The sequence below is a fragment of the Magnolia sinica genome, chromosome 17, assembly GCF_029962835.1.
Source record: "Magnolia sinica isolate HGM2019 chromosome 17, MsV1, whole genome shotgun sequence".
In the NCBI taxonomy this organism is placed as follows: Eukaryota; Viridiplantae; Streptophyta; class Magnoliopsida; order Magnoliales; family Magnoliaceae; genus Magnolia; species Magnolia sinica.
This window is the reverse complement of record NC_080589.1, coordinates 15658399-15669837: the sequence shown is the minus strand read 5'-3', so window position 1 is coordinate 15669837 and position 11439 is coordinate 15658399. Positions and strand designations below refer to the sequence as shown.

The window sequence follows — 11439 nt, the reverse complement described above, 5'->3', positions numbered from 1 at the left end:
AGTATCATCATTCAAGTCTACAACATGCCCAAACATCCATCTGGGTGATCCAAACCGTCAGTGTGGTCCATGATCATGACTTGAACATTCATAGCATCATAAGACTAGGCTCCACTAAGTCAGGGGCTATGGCCATCAAAGATACACTTGAAGCCCCCTTGGACTGTCAAAAGAATAATATTTTACATATGTAGTACACACTAGCTCACAATTTTGGTCCATTTGGGCCTTGAAATGGCTCCATTTTTTTGCATAAATGGGCCTTGTCATACAACCGACCACGCTGCCCAAGGAATATGCAAAGTGGGCCCTAGAATACATATATCAAAGTGGGCCACATTCGCTGCGAAAATTGATGGGCATCAAGCATATACAACACATACAATTAGATGAGTCTAAAGAAGGTTTCAATAGTGCTCATGTGCAACACATGCAACAAGGTGGGCCATTTGGGCTGCCAGAATGGATGGACAACATATATAAAACACATACATTATATCGGCCCCATGGCGAGTGGGTCCACACGCTGCCACTGGTGGGGACAGCATGGATATAACATACATATCAAGGTGGGCTCCACGGCGTGCAGGACCCAAGGTCCAAGAAAGGTGTTAAGTGTGGGCCGTGGAGGTCGTCATTCCACTATTTTTTATGATGTGGCCCACCCAGGATCTGGATTTGCTACACCTGTGGGCTCATTTCCTAAAATGAGCTGGAAAATAGTGGATGGAAGGGTGGATTTATCACAGACAACACAGTGGGTCAGAGATTTTCAATAGTAGGCGTCAATCTCCACTGTTTCATACGGTGTGGTCAAATTGAGGGTTTGATCTGTTTCATTTTTGTTTTCACGCCTTAAAATGATCTGGGGCTTCAAATGGACGGCGTGGATATTGAATACATCATCAAGGAGGGATCTATAGGGGACCCCACACGCTGCAGCAAGCAGCTGCAACGGTTACATGTTGTTGCCTTACAGCGTGCAATTTGCACGCTGTTTGGTGCAGCGTGTAGCTGTTTATATATATATATATATATATATATATATATATATATATATATATATATATATATATATATATATATATATATATGGGAAAAGGTACTATACGCTCGACCTTACGGTAACCCTCCGTAAGGTCGACTGGTGGCAGCACGTTGAATGTTGGATTTGAGTTTTTGAAACCAACGGTTGAGATTTAAGCGCAGTTCGAAGGAAGAAAACCGGTGAAACCGGTTATGGTAAGGTCGAGCACGTACACGGCCGCTTAAAAGGTTGTTTTACCCTGTCCGTCCGGCTCTCTCTCTCCCTAAACGTCTGCAAGCGGCCCTCTCTCCCTCAATCCGTCACCCGACGCCCCGTGTAGCCTCTCTCTCTCTTCCCTCTTTCTCCGATGGCGGATTCGATGAGCAGCGACGACGAGCAGGATTACTAATCCGATCGAGACTCCCTCCAAGGAATCGAAAACGACGATGAAGACGATTGCGATTGGCCTTCTCCAAACGTGCCCTCTTGTCAGGTCTGTAACCGCATCAGATTCTTCTCGAGAAGATTGATTTACATTTGAAATCTGGATTCTTCCTAGCTTTGAATCACAATCGTTGGTTTTAGTTTGGTCGGTTGATTCTTTAGATCGTGGATGATGATTGCTCAAAAAATGGATTTTTAGGCCTTTTCTGTTTTTACTATCAGCTGCTGCCGCGGCGGATCCAATCCTATGGAAATTGAGAGAATCGACGGAAGTGGAATATTGATTTCTGTTGTAATGCGTGCAAATTATTTCTGTGTAGAAGATTGTTTCTTGGATTGGGTGTGAAATTTGCAAATTGGAATGCGTAGGATTGAAATATGCTCCATATTTTAGGCGGAAAATTAGTTACGTGATGGAATCTTATTCATTTTTGGGGATTTTGATTTTATTGATTGAAGATAGTTTGATTAAAAATATGCCCTTTGAATTGCATGGATGATCTTCGACCTGTTTGACGAATGGGGTATTATGAGGTATTACACGATGCTCAACAGAATGAATTGTGTATTTTCTCCCACAGTAACTTTATAGATAGGCCCACCTTTTGCTGATCCAGACTGTTCATCTGGTGAAGCCTGTGATGGATAGGACATGGTTCAGCAATTTCCTTTGTCGGGTGATCTTAACTGCTTTTATTGGGGCCTGTGAATAGAGAGTTTAAACAACCGTCCACATTCAATGGAGAAAAAAGGAAAACTGTCAATGGTATGGTAGGTATTTCTGTCGCAACCATGCAGGTGGGCCACCTTTCTGTGTTCCATCCCATTCAACTGATGTGTGTATCGGACCCTAGTTAGCCGATTTTACGTATATGATAATGCTTAATGGAGTATTTTAATTGTATTTTTGTTACAGGATGGAGTCAGGAGCGTTAATTGAAAATTGATGTTAAAGGCATGGATTTCATGATCCAAAGTCTCCAGAGCACGGGATGGACTCCAGAGAACCAATAATGAAGATTTTACACGCCTGGGATCTGAGGTAAGCAAGCCAAAGGGGCCGAAAAGGGTCCAGCATGCAAGATCATATGGTTCCCGCTATCCGATCAGTTCGAAACTTCATACATGAGATGAGGGCCGTAAATTAACCGTACATATTAAATTTCAGCCATTGAGGATCTCGGGAAGTGGTCCAATGGACAGATCAGCCCATTAAACTCAAATCCAACGTTCATCCGGCTGCCACCAGTCGACCTTACGGAGTGCTACCATAAGGTCGAGCGTATAGTACCTTTTCCCTATATATATATATATATATATATATATATATATATATATATATATATATATATATATATAGCTCACTAGTTGGGCCGACCAGCATATCTCTAGCCCATGATTTCAGTCTGAAACTTGGGCCGCGACCGGTCAGGCTTGAGCTTGATAAGTTGTAAGACAATCAGATCAGATCATCGATCGGTCATGTCATATAGGCCCGAGTCGGACATCAAATTGCTTCGATTTGAATTATCCGGAGGATACCTTATATATATCAAAAAGATGTACAATCAAACCGATTTCTCGATTCAATCGAAGTCCAAAGAAGTTAATATGGTACCTAAACAACGATAGATATGTAAAAAGCGGGTCCATTTTACGCCTATTCCTAATCCTAAATGGAATGTAACGACGTAGGGATCCATATGTAAACATAGTATCTATTTACATATGCTTGAATGACCCCTTCTCATAATGAGAGTGTACATAACCCTTATGAATGTACATAACCCTATTTTGGTCTGGTCCGGTGTGGAACGAACTTAAAATCTGATGATCGAGTCGATTCCATGATTATAAGTTCATAACCCCAGCCCATTTCCATTTTGGGCGGAACAGATCTACTAATTCTTTTATTCCAATTAGTAAAAGGGATCTTGAACTAAGAAATAGACCCTAGAAGCTAAAAGAGGGTATCCTGAGCAATTGCAATAATTGGGTTCATTGATATTCCTGGTATAGTAGATGCTATCACACATAATGAAGGATCTGAATCATTCACAAAAATGGACTAGTTAGAATAAAGTTTTGTTTTAAAAATGATGTGAATCTATATTTTCATTGGCCCATAATGCTATCAAGAGTTGGCATTCTATGATATAAGAAATATATATTTATAGGGCCTTGAGACATTGGATTAAGCTGATTTTTATGTTGTTCTTACACGAGGGTCCCTAGATCAAGACGTACATCATGGATATGCATGAGTCACGCTATATTGTCATATAATTCTCTAGAATCCAAAAGATACAATTATCCATCTAATATTGCAATTTGAAATTAAAAAAAAAAAGAGCATAAAATTAAAAAGCAGGCTAAGCCTCAGGTGCTCTTAGTGGGCTTAATAATAGCTTCACGGAAAATGAGAGAAAACATGGCAAGAGCTTCACATGCCCAATGAGTATACTATGTAAGAAATGGACAAGGGTATAAAATAAGTAAATATCTAAGTATGTTATCACCGGCGAGCATGTCATAATAAGTAATGAATGTAACTAATATACAATATGATCGGGGATGTAGTCCTATACCTAACCAAAATATTAGCCAATACAAATAGGCACATGACGGCCTAATTGCACATATACCGTTCTCAGTGAGAAATGTATTAATAGTGCATGGTTCAAATGCTAACTTATCATCCTTGTACAAACATATATAAGCAGCCTATCATTTCCTTCACATAAACCTCAATCATTACATATAAAGGCCCATTTGATTTTCCAAATTCATTGTACGTGCCCCATAAATAACCAATTATTACAATTTAACCCCGTTGAAAATAGGCAAGTATTTCTGTTTCTAAAAAGGGTTCCAAAGGACTGGCTTAAACTTGTGGGCCCCACCGTGATGTAAATGACACATCCACGTCATCTATCCGTTTTACCAGAATATTTTGAGGCATGAGCCAAAAAATGAGACAGTTCCAACATTCAAGTGGCCCACACCAAAGTAAACAGTGGCCCCAATAAGTTTTTAACAGTCGGTGGTCCACTTGAACTTTAAATCTGCCTCATTTTTTGACTCATGCCCTAAATTCAGTTGGCATAACAGATGGATGGTATGGATAATACACATACGTCACGGTGGGCCCCACATATATTTGGCAGCATCTCCAATTTTAAAGTCAGAAAAAAAGTATGAGCTAAATCAACCCTTGGGATTGGTGTGGTAATTACCACAGAAAATAATTATTACCTATTTCCCATGCATTTACATTTGCTTTAGAAAATCAAACATACCCCAAGTGCAATTCAATATCTTCCACACCAGTTTGTGGCGTATTTCTAAAAAGTCAAGTCTAGGCACATTAACTCCTTTCTCATCGGGTCCTTGCCTCAACATTAACAATGGCAGAACCAAATTTATTTTACCCCACCCAACCTTGGCAGTAGGAATGAAATGCCTCCACCCTCTTTCTTGAGACAGTACACAGCAGTGAAAATGGTCTCTTTCACCAAACATACTGTGCTCACCCCTCACCTGACTAACGACCACTGAGGACACAACTGGTACCAACCTAAACAGGTTTCTTAGAGGGTAGGCATCTCCAGATATGGGATCTATGCTTAGGGTGACAATTGTGTACCCTTCTCATTCTTCTCAACATTATCTTCAAAGCTGGCCATCCCATGGCCTAACACAAACTATTCAACCATTTCATCTAACTAGTCATCGTGAGGCCGCCTTATAAACCATCCTCCCAATATGATATAATAATATTTTCATGCATGAGTACTCATGTAGCCAAGTCATACAAGTCATGCTAGCATATCATCTTTCATATGCAAGGGGTAAAAGTGAAGCCCATAGGTTCAGTCTTACCATGCTAGCCCTTCTCATTTCCTTACAAAAGGAATGAATTCCAAGCAAACATATAGGTAGTGTGATACCTTTTAATCTCATCATATCCCATTCCAAGATTCACAGGCCCACTTGGGCCTTTGACTAAGTAGCCTATTAGGCCAATTAATTTGGCTTATTCACTTGCCCCTAAGCCTCATATTTCTGATCTCTTTTATTTCTAGCTTTCAATGGGCTTGCCTAAGGCCCAGCCCCGTACTCAAAGGCTATTCCTTCAATTGCCCAAGACCCATGAATTTAGTTCACAAGCACATCGCATTTATCTAACTACTACTAATCATGTCATAAGTATCATCATTCAAGTTTATAACTTGCCCAAACATTCATTCCAATGGTCCACATGGTCGGTGCAGTCCATAATCATGATTTGAACATTCATATTACTATAAGATTGGTCTTCACTAAGTGGAGTCCCATGACCATCAAAGATACAAGTGACGGGCCCTTGGACCGTCAAAAGAATAATATTTTATATACATATTGCTAATGGGTCGAATAGAATCAAGAAACCAAACCATACATATTGTCATGTAACTACATCCAGGGGCGGCTCAAAGGAGTAGGTAAGTGAGGCAATCGCCTAAGGCCCCCTAATTATGAAGGCCCTATATTATGGCAAAATTAAAATTTCTTAATTATGAAGGTCCTATATTATAGCAAAATTAAAATTAAGAAGGAAAAAAAAAAGCTAAATTTTTTGAAATAAAACTTGTTGAAAAGCCTACGGAACATTTATAAATTAGTTTACAAATTTGAAATTGAAAATAAAAAACAAATTCAATAATAACAGTCTAACTTTATCGTCTCTTTTTAAAATAATAGCATCATTCTCAATAAATTCTTCTTCTAAAATCTCATTATGCAATACTTTTCAGTTTGTATGAGTGGTTCATAACTTGGTCATTTCTTACTATGAAATTTGAACTACTATTTATATATTATATATAATATATGTTTGATGGCAAGGCTTAATGTCCATGGTGGGCCACCCATTCTGGACCTAATCCAGGTCATAAAAAATGTCCAATCTAGACAAAATATTAGCAATAAATTTTGTTCATTTTAGACCAGTAGCTAGGTTCTTGATATGCAAAAATTAATAGTATTGTTGAGGGCCCAAAATAGTCTAAACTAGACCATCATTGTTTGTACAATGGTAGACCAATATCAACTTGGCATGTTTAGGCTAAAAAATCTGCTTAAAACTGTCCATATCAATGACCTTTAATTTTGCATCTAAAAAGATAAGGAGCAAATTTATGGTTTAATTTTGAATTTATTAAATTTTTTTATTTTTTAAACTAAAAAAACCTCATTTTTATGACTTGCCTAAGGCTCCCAAAAATGTTGAGCCACCCCTGACTACATCCACACACTCTAACACGATACATATGTTGAAAAAGGCCCCAAGTGTTGGTGATTCACAAATCAGATGGCCCACACATTAAGAGACATCGGGCCTCATTTTACTTGGAATTTTCCCTAGTTTGGATTCCACATGTGACCCACACACTAGCTTGCAATTTCGATCCCTTTGGGCCTTGAAACGACTCCATTTTCGGCCCAAAACAGGTCTTCCCATACGACCCACCACGCTGCGTAGGCTTAGAATACATACATCAAAGTGGGCCACATGAGTTGCTAAAACTAATGGACATCTTGTATACGCAACACATACATCCTAGTGGGCCTAAAGAAGGCTCCGATGGTGTGTATGCACGACACATATAATGAGCCATTAGGCAGATCATTTTAAGCTGCCAAAACAGATGGGCAGTGTGTATAAAACACATAGACCATAATATACAATACATACATCTTAGTGGGTCCCATGGCGAATGGGGCTACTCATGGGCATCTAACCCATCCACCAAGGGGTCCCACAGATAGTGGGCCGCAACCGCTGTCATGGATACATGGCCCACCTAAGATCTGGATCTGTTGCGTTTTATGAGTTCATACCCTAAATGAGTCAGAAAAATGGATGATGGACAACAAAATAGAAAAATGATTTCGCAAAACAGATGGACGGTATGGATATTGATTACATGCATCAAGGATTTACTGTACGTGGGTTTTCTAATTCTGACAAATGTGGTCCGTGGTCCCATAATCGAGCCCATTGATCTGGGCGGCCCCACTGAACACGGGTTTTCTAACTCTGACAAATGCAGTCTATGGTCCTGTAATCCAGACTATTGATCTATTTTATACCACCGAGCATGAACCATGTCTAGTATCTCTCCCCTATCCTGGAAAGGAAAGGAAATTGCTGGAGAGGTTTTTTTTTTTCTTTTTTGCCCCGTAACACTAGTATCCCTTGTAAGCACTCCAACAAGTAATCGGTCCCGGCAGGGCTCTGTGGGTCCTACTGTGATGTAAGTATTTTATCCACGCCAGATTATTTTAAGATATAAATCAAAAAATGAGGCAGGTATTGGGCTTAAGTGGACCACAAGGTAGGGATTGAACTTCCACCATTAAAAACTTCTTGGGAGCTGGAGAAGTTTCGGATCAAGCTGATATTTGTGTTTTCACTTCATCCACATCTACGTGACCTTATGAATAGGTTGGATGGTAAAAAAACATCATGTTGGCCCTTAGAAAGGTTTCAACGGTGGGTGTCATTATCAGTGCAGCTTTCTTTAGTGTGGTCCACTGGAGCTGTGGACGTGCCTCATTTTTAGGATAATATCTTAAAATGATCTGAGAAAAGCGGTGAACGGGGTTTATAAAACACTTACATTAGGGTGGGCCGCACAGATCCCTCCCCGGACGGATTAGGGTAGGAGGCCATCTGCATCCTCCAACAAGACTCAAACAAATCCAATAAAGATCTCGTTAATAATAACTATAGACCTTTTACCTGAGTCAAAGAATATTATCCAATCTGGAATTATACATGGTAGAAATTTTAATCCTCCACTAAGATTCGTTTTGATAAAATGTACATAGCAGTATCCTCTTGGCAATATTTTGGATAGCAATCTCATTATCAAAACTTGCATTCCAAACTTCTATTGCTTGAATTGCAACGGATTCTCCATCCAAATTTATAGCATTCTCAGTTGAATTAAAGAGAAACGGCATGTGTAGTTTAAGCTTGTTATGTCATTACATCTGATTGAGACAAAATGTTACCTCCTAAAATTCTTGTTTCGTAGACTTTTAATTTTACCGCTTAATGTTTTAGAAACTAACCAAAAAGCTGTTAAAAATAAGTGTTGGAGAGATTACTTTTTTCTTAAGAGTTTATTTGGCTCAAGGTGGTAAACATTTTTTACTAATATTGGGACAAGTTTATCCTTAAACTTTTTAAGCAATTCCTATCTTGGTCTCTTCTCTTCTTTTTACAATTTCTCTAAGGCAGGCCCACATTATGAACGACTCATCCACTAAGTTGATACCTACCTCACCTAATTCGCACTTTAAAAAATTGTATATGATGCACACATTAACTTAAAGTTAGCCAATTAAATTATGAGACTGGTTGTTTCTAAGTTACAATTCCAAAATTAAATTATTTGAACAATCCCAATCACTGATATGCAGACACTTTCTTTTTTTAAATAGGACCATCGGATATTTTTCATTCTTCACCATTCAATAAATGTCCACTAATTTTGGGCCAATCTCATTAGTGGGATGAGTACGAAGTGAGGCCAATTTGGAGATTCGAGTGGTCCCCTAAATTGGTGACATTATTCATGATGTCAATTATATATATATATATATTAGTGGGATGGGTTTCATAACTTGCGTGAATTTCAGGCTGATTTGAGGGCATTTGAATGACTCCAAAATTGGTGACAACATTCATTGTGAATTTAATTTTTAACTTTTTTAAATATATAATTACTTAAATTGAACATTGTCAAATGCTTAGGGATATGTATTACTGCATGAATGCATACATTACATGAATTTTGGGACTATCTAGGGCATTCATGTGGTCCCTTTAATCAACGGGAATATTTATCTGAATTTAATTTCAAGTTTTTCTCAAAATTTCTTGAGAGAATGATGTCAGATGCTTAAGGATGTGCATTGGTGGAGCAATGTTAAGACAATACTCTTACCAAATATTAGACCATTATACCATCGTAAACATATTCCAAACTACAAGAGAATAGAGACTTGGAATCCTCTAATATTTATGATTTTTTTTCCTCCTTCTTCTCTTTTTTTTTGATTTTTTTTGGGGAAAATGATGTTTTACCATTTTAGGGGTGTAAAGGCCATTATGCATCCCATTACGGTTATAACAATTGTTGCATGTAAAAATAATGGTGTGGACCGTTACACCCACTGAAATTGGTGGGGCCATTGGCTAAACCAGGAAATCCTCCCTCAAAAGCTCTATTCTCTCTTATTCAACCCTAAGAAATGAATAATAAAACCCTAGATTTACATGTTTGGATACTTGTAAGTTGGGTAAAATGTGACTTAATAAGTAAGTCATAGGTGGTGTTTGGGGAAGAAATTCACCTGTAAGTCACTTACAACAAAAAAATTTAAGAAATTATAGGGATTTAGGGTGATAAGTGACTTACAAGCCCAACAACCTAAATCCACCATTATAACCATTAAAGATTCACCCAATGAAGAATAACCTCTAGCAGACCTTGCAACATCACAATCAATTAAGATTTTACGAGAGCATTAATAGAGCTGTACACGAGCAGCCTAAACTTGGTAACTCGCTCGACTCGGCTCGAAAAAGCTCAACTCAACTCGGATCGAAACGCTGTTCGAACTGAATCGAGCCATATTTTGGGCGCTTGGAACATTTCGAGTCGAATCCGAGCTGGACATAGCTTGACTCGGCTCGACTCAGTATTAAGCTCGACTCGACTTTAAGTTAGTAGATAAAGGATTTAAAAAAAAAAAAAACCCTTCCCAGTCGCCTGGCCCTACCCAGTACGCCCAAACCAGTAACCCTACCCTTTCTACCTCCCTTTCGCACAAATCGCCCCATTTCTGCCTCTAAATCGCCCAAATCGGTCGTCTGTCCGGCTATATTTTCTTCTTCTAGTGACTGTCCAACGACATTTCTTTCTTCTAGCGTCTTTCCGGATGAGCATTTCCTTCTTCCAACATCTGTCCGGACGAGCTCTGCCCAATACTCTTCGCCCGGCGACATTCCCTCTTCCAGCGTCTGTCCGGACGAGCTTCTCTTCAAAAGTGAGTCCTATCTTCCACTCTCTCCATTTTTTCCAGCCGTCCGAGTAGCGGAACCCATCTGACCACAACCACTGGCCAGGCTCGAACTCGACCGAGCCGAGCACGAGCTGTTGTTCAAACCGAGTACGAGCTGCTGTTTCGAGCTCAAAGGCCGAGCCGAGCTGAGCACGAGCTGGACAAAGCTCGGCTCGGCTCAACTCGTGTACACCTCTAAGCATTAGTAACATGGCTCCATTTATCACTCCAACAACTACCATTGATTAACCATTACTAAGCAGTTGGCTCCCAATTTCTATAAGAAAGGAAAGAGGGTTTCCAACTCTCTATCCTCCAATCTCTCTCTCTCTCTCTCTCTCTCTCTCTCTCTCTCTCTCTCCAACCATCAATGAGGATACTTAAAATGCATGTATGATATGAATGATGGATGCATGTTCAATTCAAGAGTAGGAGTGAGGGATTATAAAGGGCAATCTATTAGGACCCGTTTATTTATGGTAAGTTTTTTTTTTAAAAAAACCTAATCAATTTGAGTTTTTGATGGGTAAAATCCAAAAAAAAAAAAAAAAAAGCCAAGCTATAGAGCATACACTCGGATAGACTAGAGAAGCAATGGGTTGGAGAGAGGATAATTGTTACGACTAGTTATTAGTAAGGTAAAAAAAATAATAATCAGTAAGTGTATCAGGTGAAGTGATTAACAAAATAGAGATCTGAGGGGGGGGGGGGTGAAGAAGAGACCTAACACTCTTTATAAAAGAGATTGTTGGATATCTTCAACTCCGACCCTACTCTATAAGATTTAGACTGTTGAGATGACTTGTATTTGTTGAATGATGGTTTTAAATGGCTTAGATTGGCTTGAA

At 39.1% G+C, this 11439-nt stretch overlaps 1 long non-coding RNA gene across 1 annotated transcript; it reads left to right on the top strand.

Annotated features, from left to right (window-relative positions):
- Positions 1-1150: 1150 nt before the first annotated feature.
- Positions 1151-1909, top strand: LOC131230833 (uncharacterized). Its single transcript, XR_009164104.1, has 2 exons — positions 1151-1520; positions 1694-1909. It is a non-coding gene; the product is annotated as an uncharacterized LOC131230833 (long non-coding RNA).
- The last annotated feature ends 9530 nt before the right edge of the window (positions 1910-11439 follow it).